Below are 19,546 nucleotides of genomic sequence, written 5' to 3' on the forward strand. Positions count from 1 at the left end.
TAGATTTATTTTTGATAAGTGTGGTGAATAATATAGAAAACTGTTTATGTCATGTTTGTGTCTCTGTGTTTGGTAGGAATTGTTCTCATATATTTAATATAAGTCAGCAGGTATAGCTAATCCCCATCTGCGTGGCAGCATGGGAATGAAGCGGGCAGGTGGCAGGAAGGTAGAGATGCATGATTACCAACACGTCTTTCTCTGAGCTTCAGCAAAATCTGACCTTTTCTGTCTGAACTCATTTTTGCAGAAAGGCAGAAAGCCTGGGGTTTACTACACTGCCATTTCATTGAATTACCATACTGGGGCTGTGCGTTCATGAAGTAATCTTTGAGTCATCTCATTATATAGTACAATATGGTACAATAAATCTGTTATTTAGTGTTTTTGCAATCTTATATATTTTAAAAAAATAAAAAAATAAAAAAATAAAAAGCTAAACTAATGAAATCAAATCAATTATATATCATGGGATGATATATTTAAGTCACATTATATAATATAGTTTTATTTAAAAAAATAAAAATAATATATACACACACACACACACACACACACACACACACACACACACATATATATATATATATATATATATGTATATATTCACAACTGTTGGGGTCAGTCCAATTTTGATGTTTTTAAAAGAGGTCTATTAAAGGGATAGCTCACCCAAAAATGAAAATGTGATGTTTATCTGCTTACCCCCAGGGCATCCAAGATGTAGGTGACTTTGTTTCTTCAGAACACAAATGAAGATTCTTAACTCAAACCGTTGCAGTCTGTCAGTCATATAATGCCCATCAATGGGCACACAATCTTTGAGAGTAAAAAAAACATGCACAGACAAATCCAAATTAAACCTTGCAGCTTGTGACAATACATTGATGTCCTAAGACACGAAATGATCGGATTGTAGAGAAACTGAACAGTATTTATATAATTTTTTACCTGTTTTTTTACCGGTTTGAGTAAAAATCTTCGTTTGTGTTCTACTGAAGAAACAAAGTCACCAGCATCTTGGATGCCCTGGGGGTAAGCAGATAAACATCACATTTTCATTTTTGGGTGAACTATCCCTTTAAGCTTATTGTTTATTCGATTACAAATACAGTAAAAACAGTCACATTGTGAAATATTATTACAATTTAAACATTTCTATTGTAATATATTTTAAAATGTACTTTATTCCTGTGATGGCAAAGCAGCCTGAAGTTTCCTGTCTTTCAGAAATCATTTGATGATTTTGATGATTTGTAAATTTTTTTCAGGATTCTTTGATGAATTAAATGTTCAAAAGAGCAGCATTTTATTTCAAATTTGACTGTTTTGTAACAATTAAGTATTTACTGTCACTTTTGATCAATTTAATGCATCCTTTCGGTATAAAAGTATTCATTTTATTTTTCCAAAAAATCAACAACTTTTGTATATAAATTAATATATATAAATTATTAAATAAAATGAAGTAAAATTGCATAGAAATTAAGCCATTAATCATTTTCAGAAATGCTTTTTAAATATTCCACAGCAACCTGTTACCGTTATTAACACGCAAGCAGCATATTTCCAGATGCAAGAAGGTTCTTCGTGCTGAGAAAGAATCTCAGTCATCTGAGGTTGTATGTCTACTTTTGCCTTAACTTTGCAAGTCGACAGTCTGAGGCATTAATTAACCGAGGATTATTGCATTATTAATAGTGAACATCCCAGAATCAGTGAAACGACTTTCATTTCCCTTGTGTGCGATATTGCTACAGGGAAGTCGGTTATTACAGAGATCACTAGACACATGATTCATCCGAACGCAAACTGCTCTGTGTGCTGAGATGTTTCCAGTTCCCATTCATATGCACAATAGCACCTCATTTACAAAAAACATTTGTAAAAAAAAAGTCACCATTTATAGGTGCTTTGAAAATGAATGACATGGAATGGTGACATGAGCTTCACTATCTTGTGTTATTGCAGCCCTACATTTAATTAACAAGTTGCCCAAGGCCTCTGAAAAGTTCAGCCAAGGATATTATAATGAACATCGCCTGAAAGAAAGTCACAGACTGACAGAACACATGCACAAGTTCTATGACATTTAAACCGCACAGTCAGACTTTGAATACAGTTTAGGTGTTGCTGGCCTTAATATATATTTTTTACTTAAAGTAATATTCATTTCCAATATTTGCAAATTACTGACTTGTCCTTCAGTTTGGAAACAAGTATGGAAACACAAGGACAGTAATACAATCACAGCCCGGCAGACAAGTGGGCAGCACCATGAATAAACATTTCAAATAAGCAACAGTCACAACTGTTTATATATGCCATAACATTTAAATGTGCAAAACTATATCTAATCTATCAATTCATGTCATCCATGCAAGGATACCAGAGAAAGACACGTTTGGAATCCTGTAATCGCATACTCCCAAACTTCTTTTAATATTTCTGCATTTACAGATATGCATTTGGCAGACGCTTTTATCCAAAGCATCTTACATTGCATATACATTTTACCAGTTTTTGTATTCCCTGCCTGGTAATCGAACCCATAACCGTGGTATTGCTGGTGGCATGTGCTACTATTTGAGCTAAGAGAATGTGTGCTGCAGTGTATGGTCACCAAGGCTGTAATATTGTGAAATATCATAAATAACAATTTAAAATAACTGTAATTTACTCCTGTGATGGCAAAGAGGAATTTTGAGGATCACAAGATCCTTCAGAAATCATTGTAATGTGCTGTTTTGGTGCTGGATTATTATTGGTGTTCAGTTATTAATAATGGTTCTTATTATTATCAGTGTTGAAAATAGTATTTGCTGCTTGAGTGGTATTTTTAGGTTACTTTCAGATTACTTTTTACCTAACTTGTTTTAAATTTACCATTAAATGTACCACATTGATATAAAAAAGCACAGAGAAAGAAAATATATTCCACTCTGTAATATTTGATATCTATTGATATCATCATAAAAGGTTATGATGTTTCCAAAAAATATTACTTACATTACTACAGTGGGTTTAATTGAGTTGATAAAAGGCTAATAATTAATTCAATCATTTAAAAATGTAAAATTAAATTAATTTATTTTTTAAATAAAACACTCGAACACGAAAACAACAATGACATTACATGCCCAAAACCTTCATAGCTAAATGGTATTACATTTTTAGAAAGGACATTTTAAAACAGAAAAAAAAAAGAATAATTAAGGAAATCAATAAATTATGTAGAATTTACTGTCATTGTGTGAATAAGCAACTGTAATCTGATTGTGAGCATTTTAAAATGTAAAATAATCTAATTACGAGTACTTAATTTTTTGGAACTCGATTATGTAATCCAGATTACATAAATTACTACCCAGCACTGTATCTATTTGCTAATAAATGCTGTATATGTCAGAACACTACATAGATTACTGTTTTTAATTTCCAGTGTGACGCATGAACCGGAAGTAATGTCAGATGTGGTTTTCAACAATATTGACATAGACTGTCTCATGAAATGATTTAAGAGTACTAGAGAGGAACTAGTTGTACTCTGCTGGGAATCAAGATAAATGGAAACTCATGCAACTGTGAGGTCCTCATTAGCATAAGTGTTTAAAGTCTAACATTTTTTAAAGTAAGTTATAATTTTTAGGTACATTTAGTTCATTTTTCATTTTAAAGTGTTTTGTTGAACTACTTTTAGTGCAAAGACACTGAATTTCTTTCAGAGCTGTTTAACTGGGATTCTTGGCTGAGTGCCCTGGTTTAATGCAATGTTCGATTTGGGAGCTTTCCAGATTCCGGATGCAATGTCCATCGTCCCCCATTCACTGCGGTCGTAAACTAGCCAATTAATGTAAAAGCTTCAGGGATATCATCAATAAGACAGCGACATTTTCAACCAGTGTGTGGCACAGCGACGGTTTTAGTGTTGAACAAGAGCCGTGGGGCTTTAAAATAGAATCTCTGAAAGTAATAAAAGTAACTGTCTATTACGTAAGGCTGTCAGGCCTCAGGTGTCTATATTTACTGCTGTTTTGTGTGGCCTGAGGTGTTGTGTGTATGTGCATGCACAATGTGAACACAGTACAGTTTTTTTTTTTGTATGACAAGATAAATATATATGTAATGAGCAGTATTTCTTATGAAACAACAAGTAAATACATTTAATTTAAATGACTGACCTGTTGTCAATTTTGCATAAATGTATTTTGGGTTCTTTTCTGTATAAGGTCATATATAACTCAAAACTTACAGTAATAAGGCCAGTGCTTTGAACTGGAAAAAAACTTAAAAGTCAGCATTCTGCAGGTGGTACCAGATAAATCCAGGCCCTGTTTTTTGGCTTAATAAGGCCAAAAAGATAAACCTCGTCCTAATATGGCACACATGACACAGGTAGTTCATAATGCACCTGAGGTGCATTATTATGAATTACACATGCTCATAAGCCCCACTGCTTATTGCACAGGTTGCTATTTTATCACCGTTGAGAGTTTTGCACATTTGAGCTGCCATGTTCACTGTAGGAGGCTGAAGCTATAAATACAACAGAGAAAGCATTTGATGGTTAGAGTAATTTTAGCTGCTGCAGATGTTATCTAGTAAACAGTCAGTGATATCAACACGTTCCCCTTTCAGAAAGGCGCTTGCTTGGCATCTGGGTTTGTGATATCAGGACATGTCTCTGATGCCATCTGTGATGTCATGAGATTTCAAGGGACAGGAGGACTGAGAGAAAAGCAAAAATAGCAGACACGCTGCATGGAAATGTATGAATGTTTTTCCAAATATATATATTTTCTTATCTTTTCACTTCAAACCTGCCAACAGTTTTGTCTGTATGAGCTGTTATTGATCGGGAACAGAGCTCAGTCTCAGAATAACAAAAACATTTGAAAGAACAAATTAAATCTGTTAAAAAGAAAAAAATTTATTTGCTGTGGCTGTTTCTCATCTGTTTGCTTGTGATGCTGTTATTATGTGTTATTTTTATAATAAGGGCAGAATATGTTGATTCAAACAATGGTTTACCCAGGTGTTTCTCAGAATGTTCATTAAAGGAAAACAGACTTTCACCCCGAAATTGTATTAATCCTCATGTTGTTCCAACCTGTATGACTGACATTCTTCTGTCAAACATAAAAGGAGATGTTAGACAGAACATCTTCATGTTCTTTTCACACAGTGGAAGTTAATGATGACCAGGGACTGTCAAGATCCAAAAAGTGCCATTACAGACTGGTTTTTCATTTTCAAAGTATTTTAAGCCATTTGAATCCATTATTAACTGAAAATCCTCTTCCACAATACATTTTAAATATGCATTTTTTCATAGTTTAGTTCATTTAATTTAGTTGCAAAACATGAAAATCAATAACATTTGGCATTTTTCTCAAACCTGTTGTGACATCACCCAGGTGAAAAAGACGTAGTATTAAATGTATTAAAAATATACTTGAAATTCAAGTAGTATGTTTATAATACATTTGTATTCCCAACATGCTTATTTGAAGTGCATTAAAAATATATTGAGTATATTAGTATACTAGAAGTACTTTTGTATTAAATATATGCTTAGTTATACTTCTAAGAAATATGCTAAACACAAGCATATTTTTAATGTATTTATAAAAAAGTATACTAGAAATACGTTGGTAATAAATATATGCTTAACTACACTTTTAAGGAATATGCTAAACACAAGCACACTATTACTATATTTCTAAAAAGTATAGTAGAAATACTATGTTAATAAATATATTCTTAGTTACACTTTTAAGGAATATACTAAACACAAGCATACTTCTAGTGACGTTTTAGTGTATTTACAGAAAACATAAGCTATGTTACCCTTACTTAAAGTATATTTTATGTGTACTTTGTGTAAGAACATAAAATGCTTACACTTTTAGTAGGTTTTTAATGTACTTTATATTGCAGTAGGCCTACACATGGTTATATTTTAAATAGCCTATTTATGTATTTATAATTTTAATATTTGGAAAAGTACGATATTTTGAAAAACATTTTTAACATTTACAATGTACAAACCTTTGTCAAATATTATTAACCATTGCAATATTTAAAATATGTTGTTTAATATGGGTTATGCTACTTTGGTTGATTAGGCTGTTGTTCAGTATGATACATTAATTGTTATAAGCTAGGTGTTTATAAATTTGTTCAAGCTTGATGCCTTTATTTTCTAATATATATTTCTGAAATTCCCACAAGGATTTCAACATCATATCTGAAAAAAAACAAAAAACAAAAAAAACAAACAGTTTATTTGTGTTTAAATTCAAGCAGCACAGACTAAACCTGATTGGTTCCAGAGCCATTAAACGGCTCTGATTGGTTCGTATGATAATGAGCTCGCAACAGAGAGCTTCGTAAATCAAATATGATGTGCATGCAAATGTCCTTTGAATGTGCATATAAGTCTAAATTTAAACAGTATTATATAGAGCGATTGTGTCTCTTTAGGGCGCTCGGAGGAACATAAATCTCTCAGATTTCATTAAAATATCTCCGCTTTTCTTTCGAAGATGACCGAAAGTCTTAGATGGTTTGGAGCATCTTAAGGGTGAGTGATGACATGCAAATTGTTTTGGGGGAACTATGAAATTAATTAGAAAATATGTAAGGGATAATCAATGGCTAGCTGTGCATTAAACGATTTGAATGCACGACGTGGAGGCGAAGAACCACCCGACGCGCAGCGGAGTGCATTCAAATCGTTTAATGCACAGCTAGCCGTTGATTATCCTGTTTATGCCATGGTCATTTGCCAGCATTCACATATTAAAGATGTTAATAATATTTGGGCTGCAATATTTGACCGGAACGATAAAAATGACGGTTATTTTCGTCTGTATTACTATTCAACTCTAACTGTATGTTACTATGGTTACCAATGTTTCTAGGAAGCGCGTTAATATAGAACGTGATTAAACTGACCTGGAACTACCTGTGCAGTTAAAGGAATTTAATCAACACCTGCCAGCCAATCAGAATCCAGTATTCAGGTAAGATTTGTATTTAATTAACGTTATTTGTCTGTACCAGTCCTGTTTTTGACAAATGCATTAGCAGAAAAAAAAAAAAAATTAATAAAATTAGTCATTATAACATGTACAACATTAACAGTTTTTTATTTGCAACATGACGTGTATTTATTTCTGATTTCCTGAACAATTTGGCTTCATTGTAATGAGGTTAATGATCTTTGAAAAACCATGATTATGAACATACAGTTACTTTGTCTTGAGCTGATCACCCAACTGTGGTAGTGTTGGTTGATTGGTGTTTATATTTGTTCAAGATTGACAACCTTATCGACTTTATTTTCTAATATATATTTCTCATTACAGATAAGAACAAAGATAGAATTGTAAGAAGGGTTGCTTATAAGAGCATAAAGTACATCTGAAACTGCTGAGGCTGGGAAGGTTTTTGACTATATTTCCGACCAGGTACATTGTTCTTTTATTCTTAAATAGAAAACAAATCATCAATCATCATTTGCCTTTTTTTGTGTGTGTGAGAAATATTAACATTTGTTGTTTTTCAAATCAGCTGCTATAGAAGACAAACTGAAATCTGAGTGCAGAGACAAGCAAAGGAATAGTAAGTATATTTTAATATCGTATCACCTCTGTTATAGAGATTTTTGAATCAGGCCTAATGGAGGATGATTCGGTCAATCTTGGAAGAAAAATGTTAGCAATGTGTCCATTCCAGGTGGCTAATTTGTGCTTCCTTTCAGTCATTCATGTAAAAATCCATTATCTAATTTTGTTTCTGTTTTTTTTTTTTCTTCTAAAGCTGCAAGGCACTTGTGCAAAATATTGTATGCCAGGACGACTAGGCTGTGCCCAGGTCTCCGAAACCTGCGACGACGCTCAGCTCCATTGGCCCTCCATCTACATCTTGGCTCCTCCCTCCCTCGACTCCACCGTGTATTGTCAGCACTGGGATGCTCTGGGTCTGTGCCATGTGCCAAACTCCATCTAAGCCGCCAGGGCATCATCGTCATCCTCCCATCACCATCCCTTCACCACATCCTGCCATCATCCCACACCTTTGCCTCTCACCATTCCTACACCATCTCCTCGTCCACCTCCAAAACCCCCTCCATCCCTCCCTATTCTGTTGCTTGAACTTTATCTTCTTCAGTCTTTGCACACACACATCTACTCACTTCTGCACTTAGTTTTTCTGTAAATTTTTATGTTTTTTCTTTCTTCAGAAAATTGCATTGTAATTTTTATTTATTCATTGATGTAACATTCTTAACTTTTCAGTAATACAGGTATAACTGAAATGTTCTACAAATGGATAAGATAGCTTTTCCATAGCATTTGTCTTTTTTTTTTCATTTATTATAATGTTTTTTGTATAATGTTTTAAAATGTACTTGAGTATGTTTGTAGTAATACAAATATACTATAAACATACTTGTATTTCAAGTACATTTTTAATACATTTAATAGTGTTTTTTGTTTTTCACCAAAGTATATATGCTGCTGTACTTTTTTTAATGTACTTATGAATGTATGAATTTGAATAATGTACTTGTGAATACTGTATGAATATTTGTAATGTACACAATATGTAATACATTAAAGTTTTCTACATACAAAGTGTACGTGTGTATATACTGAAAAATATAATACTAATAAATATAATATAATATACTAGTAGTGTAATGCTAATGCATTTCTAATGAGCTGAAATACAATTGAAATGTACTTGAAGCACATTAAAACAAATATATTCTACCTGTAGTTCATGAAGTATTAAAAGTACATTTTAAATGTATTTTAAGAAATACACTTAAATTGCACTAAATATATAAAGTGGTTCCAATTTAACACAATTTAAATTAGTGCGCTAATCGCGGGAAGAATAAAATGGATAGTAAAAAAAAAGCCAGGTTAAAAAAAAAGAAAGGTATTGGAGGATGACACGGCCAAATGTGCCAAACTGACACATATTTTTTTCAAGAAGACAAACGAGCACACGTGAACTGGCGACTCAAGGTACACTCAACATTTACAGTTATGCATTTGGCAAACGCTTTTATCCAAACTGACTTACATTGAAGGATTTTTTTTAATTCGGTTTAGTATTCAGTTTTATTCAGTTTTTTCTATTGATTGTCTGTTTCAATTAAATGTAAGTGATTTTAGCCTGTTCTTTCTTTCGTTCGAGATGCTTACTGATTTTCCATTTAGTTATTGATGACTGCTTGGCATGTTGTATGTTTTGTTGCAGAAATGTTTCATATAATTTATTTCATTATTTTATTTATTACATTGACGTGGATATAAAAAAACAATAGTGCAAAAAGTATATTTCTTACTGCACTACTTTATTTTCATTTGAATGCAAACCATTTTTTCATAATGTAACAGTTGGACTACTTGTTGCAATGTGATTTGTTATTGATATTTATGGCCATATTTACATTATTCATATTTTTTATTGAAACATGTCAAAAATAAATATAACAGGATAGTAAGAACAGATCTGTCACTTCATTTATCCAGATTCCACCACGGTGGGAGGGGATTGGATGGGGATAGGTGGTGGGCTGGTCTTGAGCATTACACTCCCGGGCTGAAAATTGATCCCACTCCGGCCCTGAGGGTAAGTCACAGAAGGTCATTACTGAAAGGTGTGGCTGTTTACAGAGTGCTGTATCAAAGCATATTAAATGCAAAGTTGACTGGAAGGAAGAATTTGGGTAGGAAAAGGTGCACAAGCAACAGGGATGACCGCAAGCTTGAGAATACAGTCAAGCAAAGCTGATTCAAACACTTGGGAGAGCTTCACAAGGAGAGAACTGAAGCTGGAGTCAGTGCATCAAGAGTCACCACGCTCAGACGTCTTCAGGAAAAGGGCTACCAAGCCACTTCTGAACCAGAGACAACGTCAGAAGCATCTTAACCGGGCTGTGGAGAAAAAGAACTGGACTGTTGCTCAGTGGTCCAAAGTCCTCTTTTCAGATGAAAGTAAATTTTACATTTCATTTGGAAATCAAGATCCCAGAGTCTGAAGGAAGAGTGGAGAGGCACAGAATCCATGTTGCTTCAAGTCCAGTGTGAAGTTTCCACAGTCAGTGATGATTTGGGCTGCCATGTCATCTGCTGGTGTTGGTCCACTGTGTTTTCTGATGTCCACAGTCAACGCAGCCATCTACCTGGAAATTTTAGAGCACTCCATGCTTCCTTCTGTTGACAAGCTTTATGGAGATGCTGATTTCATTTTCCAGCAGGACTTGGCACCTGCCCACACTGCCAAAGGTACCAAAAGCTGGTTCAATGACCATAGTGTTACTGTGCTTGATTGGCCAGCAAACTCGCCTGACCTGAACCCCATAGAGAATCTATGGGGTATTGTCAAGAGGAAGGTGAGAGACACCAGACCCAACAATGCAGATGAGCTGAAGGCCACTATCAGAGCAACCTGGGCTATCATAACACCTGAACAGTGCCACAGACTGATCGACTCCATGCCACGCCGCATTGCTGCAGTAATTCAGGCAAAAGGAGCCCCAACTAAGTATTGAGTGCTGTACATGCTCATACTTTTCATTTTCATACTATTCAGTTGGCCAAGATTTCTAAAAATCCTTTCTTTGTATTGGTCTTAAGTAATATTCTAATATTTTGAGATACTGATTTTTGACTTTCATGAGCTGTAAGCTCTAATCATCAAAATTAAAATAAATAAACATTTGAAATATATCAGTCTGTGTGTAATGAATTAATATAATATACAAGTTTCACTTTTTGAATGGAATTAGTGAAATAAATCAACTTTTTGATGATATTCTAATTATATGACCAGCACCTGTATATGCAAACATAATGAACCTATATGGTAATGCTTTTATAGGGCTTTTTTGTCATTTTTGGAGCTTAAAAGCTCTTCATCATTCACTTTCATTAAAAGTGTTAACATCCTGCGTATCATATTCTTTTGTGTTCCATGGAAGAACAACCGTCCTATGGATTTGAAACCAATTTTTTTTTCAGTTTTGGATGATTTAAGGAAAGGACGTGACGTGTGGCCAAGTATGGTGTCCCATACTTGGAATTTGTGCTTTGCATTTAACCCATCCAAGTGCACACACACAGCAGTGAGTAGTGAACAAACATGCGCACACACACAACGTGAAAGCATGCAGCCAATGCTGCGGCACCTGGGGAGCAGTTGGGGGTTCGGTGCCTTGCTCAAGGGTCTCACCTCAGTCATGGTCATTCAAGTCCCCCACCTAGAATCTCTGCCGGACCTGAGACTTGAACCTGCAGCCTTTGGGTTACAATTCTGACTCTAACCATTAGGCCACGACTGCCCCACATTTATCCTTATGACATGAGTAAATAAAGACAAGAAATTTCATTTTTGGATGATCTATCTTTTTAACTGTTAACCCTTTCGCGCGTGAGTTTAAAATATTCTAGCTGAGGCCCCGGCGTGAGTTTTTTTAGGCGACCATTATTTTAGAATTTATAGCCTTATTGTTTCCATGGCGATGCGTCATGCTTGTCATGTGACACACCGCAGCCCTAATAACGCTGTATGACACATGGATTGCTTTTATTTCGTTTTTCCTTTTTTTAATATTAATATTCAGAAACATCGCTATATTATGAAATATCTGATATTCCGATTCTGAAATATGTGCAAGTAAATGTATTTGGTTGTTTAAACACTTTTATAATGACCGTGTTAGTTGATCTATACTGGGTGATGGGCGCCGCCATGTTTGTTCGCGCTGAATCCCAGCTGTGGGATTAACAACACGTAAATTCATCCTCTCCTCCCAAAACAAGTTAAAGTAAGTCTCCAGTAAACTGGGAGAAGAGCAGAGTAAACTTTAAAGTTATCTACACAATCTGTATATGATATCAATAAAACATATCGTCAGATTATATTTGTAAGGATCATTATTGCTGCTTCCATAGACATCAGTGCATTTTTTACAAACTATAAATGTATGGTTTTGCTAATACTTATGTGTATTTAAATGTCTGAAATCTAAAATAAGCATTATATGGTTGAAAACACTGAATAAGTGATAATATGACAAGCGCTCGTGCGTCTGATCTGGCTCCGCGCCAGAAAGCAGATTTGAATTCAGCAGTTGATGACGTGACGCACTGAACGTTCTAATCACACCGGTGTGATCGTACGCTCCTGGGACCAGCCAAGACTGATCACACTGGTGTGATCGTACGCGTTAAAGGGTTAAGAATCATATGCTGAAACTGCGACTGGTGGTTTCCAAACATCTCTTAAACAATTAGAAAAAAATGATAAAAACCCTACAATTCAATATAAACATGCCACCCTTTTTGGTCAGTTTGGCTTGATATCACTTCATATGTCACATGCTCTGATCTCTTATCAGGTGCAGTCAGCCTGGACAGCAGATACAGGTTCATATCTCTCTTCATCTTTTAATCGCTCTGACAGCTAACTTGAGTGATTGCTCTGACCTGTGGTTTGGCCCAGGGACTTGTCTCTTTGAAACATGTAAGGCCTATTTTTACTCCAGCCATAGCTGTTTGCCCTATGAACCCCCTCCTATTATCTCAAAGAGGTTTGTCTATAGGTAGTGTGTGCACCAGCAAGCCTACAGCAAAAGAGAGAAATGCCTTATGATAAGAAACTCCATATTTTAGAAAGTACATCAGTATCTCAAAGATCACAATAATGCAATATTAGATGATTCTAATATTTTTTTGTAATTTGTACAACAAACCATTATAATATGTTCTGAAGTTATATTTCTTTTCAGCTACACTGTAAAACAAAATTCCATAAAATTTACGGTAAAAAAACAGCAGCTGTGGTTGCCGTAATTCTACCATAAAAAATACGGTAACAACATTTTAGGTTTTAACTTAAATTTACAGTTAAATACCGTAATTTCATTAACTGATATAATGTTAATATACTAACCTATTGAAGTACTGAAATCTGTTTTGGACCTGTGAAATACACTGATAACCACCAAATGCAGGTGGTGATAAGAAAGTCACATGATGAACCAAAGCCCATCACAAACAGCTTTTAAATAATAACATATACAGAAGGTGCACAGTGTCACATAAGCACAACCATTAAACACCATCATGGTGAGACTCATTGAACTGAAATATGCAATAAACATTAATTTAACAACCATTAGATGTAACATACAACCCTAATAAACATAACTGATAAGAAAAAAATAAGAAGAAACATAGTTATTTAAAAGAAAAAACATCAAATTTAAACAAAATTTGAAATGCAATGCAGGGAATTCTGGGAACATCAGTTTACGGTTTTTCCCTGTAAATTTTACAGGAACTTACCGTTAACCATTTAACAGGTTTTTACTGTAGCATTTTCACAGTTTTTTACCGTTAAAATCACAATAATTTTTTACAGTGTACCTATTTTTCCTGACTTTTTAAAGAATTTATAAGAGAATTTGTGTTATTAACCATTTTGTATAATACAGAATCTTCCTGTATTTAATAAAACAGAGTTGCATTCTGTATTAAAAGGATAGTCACATGGACTATTTTAACGATGTCCTTGCTACCTTTCTGGGCCTTGAACACATAAGTTGCGTTGCTGTCTATGCAGGTTCAGAAAGCTGTCGGATTTCATCAAGAATATCTTAATTTATGAGTAATTAATGACAGAATTTGTATTTCTTGTTGCCTATTAGAATGCAAACAAATTATGATGGTATGCTTTTTGCACTTTCAGTTGTATTTTTGGAAATGGTGAAGTAAAAAGACATTATTTTGCTTGAGTATTTCATTGGGTGCACATTTTTCAACTGAATTTGTTCCTACATTAATTAAAATATCTGAAATAAGAAGCATTTCAAAGTGTGAGTCATTCTTTCGGAAAAATTTATTTACATTGGTGAAATTACCAGTTGGATGTGCCAGAACATTCTTCAGTTTAACAAGGAGAAAACTGAAGTCATTGCATTTGGAAACAAAGATGAAGTTCTCAAGGTGAATGCATACCTTGACTCTAGGGGTCAAACGACTAAAAATCAAGTCAAGAATCTTGGGGTGATTCTGGAGACAGACCTTAGTTTTAGTAGTCATGTCAAAGCAGTAACTAAATCAGCATACTATCATCTCAAAAACATTGCAAGAATTAGATGTTTTGTTTCCAGTCAAGACTTGAAGAAACTTGCTCATGCCTTTATCACCAGCAGGGTGGATTATTGTAATGGTCTCCTCACCGGCCTTCCAAAGAAGACCATTAGACAGCTGCAGCTCATCCAGAACGCTGCTGCCAGGATTCAGACTAGAACCAGAAAATCTGAGCATATCACACTAGTCCTCAGGTCCTTACACTGGCTTCCAGTTACATTTAGGATTGATTTTAAAGTTATTTTACTCGTTTATAAATCACTCAATGGCCTAGGACCTAAATACATTCACTGAAAAAAATTTTTAAGGTAAGTGGTCGCAAAAAATTTTATTTAGCTACATTTAATTAAAAACAATATGTTGAAAGTTAGTCAACTAAATTTGTTTATTTAAATGTAGCTAAAATAAATTGATTGCAACCACTTACCTTAAAAAAATTGAGTAAATTCAATGAATCATTTTTTTCAGTGAGATATGCTCACTGAATATAAACAGACCACTCAGATCATTAGGATCGAGTCAGTTAGAAATACCAAGGGTTCACACAAAACAAGGGGAGTCCGCTTTTAGCTATAATGTCCCCCGCAGTTGGAACCAGCTTCCAGAAGAGATCAGATGTGCTAAAACATTAGCCACATTTAAATCCAGACTCAAAACTCATCTGTTTAGCTGTGCATTTGTTGAATTAGCACTGTGCTACGTCCGAACTGACTGCACTGTATTTTATGTATAAGATTTTTTTTTCTAACTGTTCTAAATTAATTTTAAATCAATTTTTAAATCATTTTAAACGTTTTTAAATTTCTGTTTTTATTGTTGTTCCTTAAATGGAAGACGTTTGGGACGACCAGAACCCTTCCTAGAGCTGGCCGTCTGATCTATCGGGGGAGAAGAGCCTTGGTGAGAGAGGTAAAGAAGAACCCAAAGATCACTGTGGCTGAGCTCCAGAGATGCAGTCGGGGGATGGAAGAAAGTTGTAGAAAGTCAACCATCACTGCAGCCCTCCACCAGTCGGGGATTTATGGCAGAGTGGCCCGACGGAAGCCTCTTCTCAGTGCAAGACACATGAAATCCCGCATGGAGTTTGCTAAAAAACACCTGAATAAGATTCTCTGGTCTGATGAGACCAAGATAGAACTTTTTGGCCTTAATTCTAAGCGGTATGTGTGGAGAAAACCAGGCATTGCTCATCACCTGTCCAATACAGTCCCAACAGTGAAGCATGGTGGTGGCAGCATCATGCTGTGGGGGTGTTTTTCAGCTGCAGGGACAGGACGACTGGTTGCAATCGAGGGAAAGATGAATGCGGCCAAGTACAGGGATATCCTGGACGAAAACCTTCTCCAGAGTGCTCAGGACCTCAGGCTGGGCCGAAGGTTTACCTTCCAACAAGACAATGACCCTAAGCACACAGCTAAAATAACGAAGGAGTGGCTTCACAACAACTCCGTGACTGTTCTTGAATGGCCCAGCCAGAGCCCCGACTTAAACCCAATTGAGCATCTCTGGAGAGACCTAAAAATGACTGTCCACCAACGTTTACCATCCAGCCTGACAGAACTGGAGAGGATCTGCAAGGAGGAATGGCAGAGGATCCCCAAATCCAGGTGTGAAAAACTTGTTGCATCTTTCCCAAAAAGACTCATGGCTGTATTAGATCAAAAGGGTGCTTCTACTAAATACTGAGCAAAGGGTCTGAATACTTAGGACCATGTGATATTTCAGTTTTTCTTTTTTAATAAATCTGCAAAAATGTCAACAATTCTGTGTTTTTCTGTCAATATGGGGTGCTGTGTGTACATTAATGAGGAAAAAAATGAACTTAAATGATTTTAGCAAATGGCTGCAATATAACAAAGAGTGAAAAATTTAAGGGGGTCTGAATACTTTCCGTACCCACTGTATATATAGATCACATTTGTCACATTTCAATTGGTTGTCATAGTAACGACACTAATTTGTGGAAATTCAGCACATTGTGAGTTCTACAAATCTGAACGCATTAGGTCTATTTGTAAATTGACTGTTAAGATAAAACATTTTGCACAATTATATATATCTGTATCTTTGATACCATTATAGCCAATGGATACCTGTATAGCTCTATGTAACAATCCCTAGTTGCTAAGAAATTGTCATCAGACATGTATTAATTTTATTACATTTGGATTTGGATAAATGTTTAGATATTATCAATGGCTACTTTTTGACTTTATCTGTTTTTTTGTTCAATTCAATTGTTTTGTTGTTGTTGTGTCAGTTATTGCAATATAATTTCAGTCAAACTTATAAAACCCTTTGTTACCCCCAAACTACATAGGCCTATAAAAGCCTGATCAGTGACATAAAAGTAATCAGAATTCAGCTACTTTTTCTTTTATTACTCATTGACGCTACTCCCTTTAAGCGCTGTTGGAAGCGAATTAATAATTTTTTTTTGGAAGCAAATTAATTGATTCAGCATTTCGACACTTCTGTAAGGATGCATTAAATTTGACAAAGCGGTTTAAGTATGTATTGATCTTAATTGTATTGATTTTAATTGTCTGTAAAAGTTTTATATGGGAATATTACACAACACACTGAACTTTTAACTATGCGTAGACATAGCTGCAGGCTTACTGTATAGTAAATTATATGCTTGCATCAATGCTTTTCTTGAATATCAAATGGAATAAAGAAGCTTAGTTTGTCCCTTAATATACCTATGCTGAATTTGGCAACTAATAGAGTGATGTAAGTTGTTCATTTATTTGTTTTGCGGTTTTACTTTAATGGTTGAATGAATTTAGCAAGCGCTGCCTTAAAAGACTGATAAGTGCGAAGACACATGCCAATGGCGGAAGAGCACAAGAAACATTCAAGACTCTCCGCCAAAGATCACATGAATCATATGGAGGCCAAGGAACGTAGACGGTGCTATTTAATAAACACAAGTGCTGGACACATATGACCTTCAAACAGATGATTCACGTGCGTACATTCTCGTGATTCAGTAGAAATCACAGCTTTTTTTTTTTGCTTCCCTGCAGGGGATGTTAGACAGTTTCAGGAGAGCACATAGAGACCTCTGTTTATGGGGCTGCACTGTGCCTACAACAGCCTAAGATATACTGTCTTAAATAGTCTGATGAACAGCTGCAGAAATGCTGGAAAACATGCTTACACAATGTCGAGCATACCGATGATGTCATTTCCTGTAGATGAATCTATTTGTAAATACTGTAATAAACCAGACCCTCCTCATTGACAGCTGATTCTGAGACCCTCCACCATGCTTAAAAGGGTAGTTCAGCCAATTTTGCTGTCATTTGCTCATCCATTTACATTCCAAACCTGCTCTTCTTTAGAACACAAAAGAAGATATTTTGATATCTGTCCATACAATGGAAATCACTGGGGTCCAGTGTTTATTTTTGATTACACTATACTTTTTTGATGGCTGTTTTTGTACTTAAAGTCATAGAAAGTGTGCTTTTAGTGCAACCAATGACTGAACCTAGTATGAATCATCCTTGACAGGCTTTGCAAAAATACTGTGTGACTACTAAACTTCGGAGGCTATACTATAATTGACTCTCGAGTGGTCCCTGCGGAGTCAAACAGCGAAAGTACGCAGTAGTGAGTGAGTGACTCGTTCATGTTGGCAGTCTAAGAGCTTGGCACAATCTCTGATAATACTGAGCAAAGACAGATACAAGGACATTTCAATGCTGTTTTATTTTTTCCTGAGAGTAAGATTAAAGTGTCCTGGCAAATATCACGAAGCTAATTTGGATTGTCATGTGAATATTGTGTCACATTGTATCAATAAATCCAGAGTCTGTTTGACCTAATAAAAGGGTTTAACACAACTGGAGAAATTCCTGACAGCTTGATGGAATTCGCTCTCCTCTAAAAATCTCTAATCTCTTTAAAAGCTTCTCCTGGCCAAAGATATTAGTATGAGTCAGATTTAATGTAAATTTTCTAGCAGCGTCAAAACTCAAGGTTGAGTTGGGTCAAATATGAGAGTCTAGAAAATATTTTTAGGCTGCATACTCCAAAAGGGAACACATGACAGAATCAGGTGCCTATTTCATGGAAGTTATGACGCATGCATGTTGTTGATGTTCAACCTTCTGATCTTGTAGACGTTTTGGTCTTTCATTTATATGCTGATTTCTGTCTCGAGTGAAATTTAAATTGTATTTGAATAACTCTCCAGGTCTGCAGTGAGAGATAAAAAGTGATTGATTGGTTATGATTGACGTCAAATTAAAAGTATTTGCCTATAGTTTAGTGTAAACATGCACAATTTTTGAGCTTTTATAACATTCTGTTCTATTTACAGTTGCCTGTTTTAATTAATGGACAGCATAATGCCAAACTTTTCTGTCTGAACTGACTACACTGCATTTCACTGCATAAGAAATGCTAATGAATTTTTTAATATCAGTCCTTGGAGCAAATGATGGGAGTGTCATGAAACATTACTGTCATTGTCTTTGTTCCAGCGAAGTCAACCAGCCACAAAAACTGCCAAATATGTTCAAATGCATAGTTAAATTAAAAAAAAATATAAAAATGAAAGACATACTTTAACCTTAAAAGTATAGCTTACTCAAAATTGGAGCACATAAATATTTTTTTAAAAATGTCTCAATGTTGTTTGTTTACACATTAAAGTCAATGGGGTCCAATCAGTGCTGTTTGGACCCCACTGACTTTCATTGAGTGGACAAAAACGCTGTAGAAATATTCTTCAAAATGTCTTTTGTGTCAGATGGGTTTGCAACGACATCAAAGTGAGCAAATGATGACAGAATATTCATTTTTTGGTGAACTATTCCTTTACCAACACTTGCTATAAAGGGATGTTTCATAATGCAAAAACTGCCTTTTCACTCTGAACTATGCATTTGTTCGGAAGTTAAAAATAATCATCAAAGTCACCAGCCTGAATGAGTTTGTATTCCATAGAGAATTATGCTCATATGGAGTTTACAGAGCCAAAGGCCATTAATGTCAAAAGGCCTGTGAAATCTCTTCCTGTGAAGTCTCTAGTTCCCTTAGACAGCAGTGATTTCATTTTAGTGTAGCAAATGACTGAATAGGTTGCGGGCATGCTGACTTTGTTTAGCCTGGAGGGGGTAACCGTTCATAAATCAGAGCCAGAATGAGTATAAAGCCATTGTTTGCTGCAATCAAATGGGGCTTTTAGTAGAAATTAATTTTACTGAAAAACTGAATCGTTTTATCGTTCTTTTATCCACTTGTCTTCATCAGTTCTCTGCACAGGCCTATGTGGAACCATCCACATATTAGATGAAAAATGTTTTGTTAAAAGAAACAGTGTGTTCTAAGGTTAATTGCGTTTACTTTGC

General features: G+C 35.1%; 1 long non-coding RNA gene across 1 annotated transcript; it reads left to right on the plus strand.

Moving 5' to 3' along the window:
* The first annotated feature begins 7,362 nt into the window (after positions 1-7,362).
* Positions 7,363-8,181, plus strand: LOC131532795 (uncharacterized). Its single transcript, XR_009268964.1, has 3 exons — positions 7,363-7,475; positions 7,579-7,629; positions 7,828-8,181. It is a non-coding gene; the product is annotated as an uncharacterized LOC131532795 (long non-coding RNA).
* The last annotated feature ends 11,365 nt before the right edge of the window (positions 8,182-19,546 follow it).

Source organism: Onychostoma macrolepis, chromosome 24 (genome assembly GCF_012432095.1).
Source record: "Onychostoma macrolepis isolate SWU-2019 chromosome 24, ASM1243209v1, whole genome shotgun sequence".
In the NCBI taxonomy this organism is placed as follows: domain Eukaryota; kingdom Metazoa; phylum Chordata; class Actinopteri; order Cypriniformes; family Cyprinidae; genus Onychostoma; species Onychostoma macrolepis.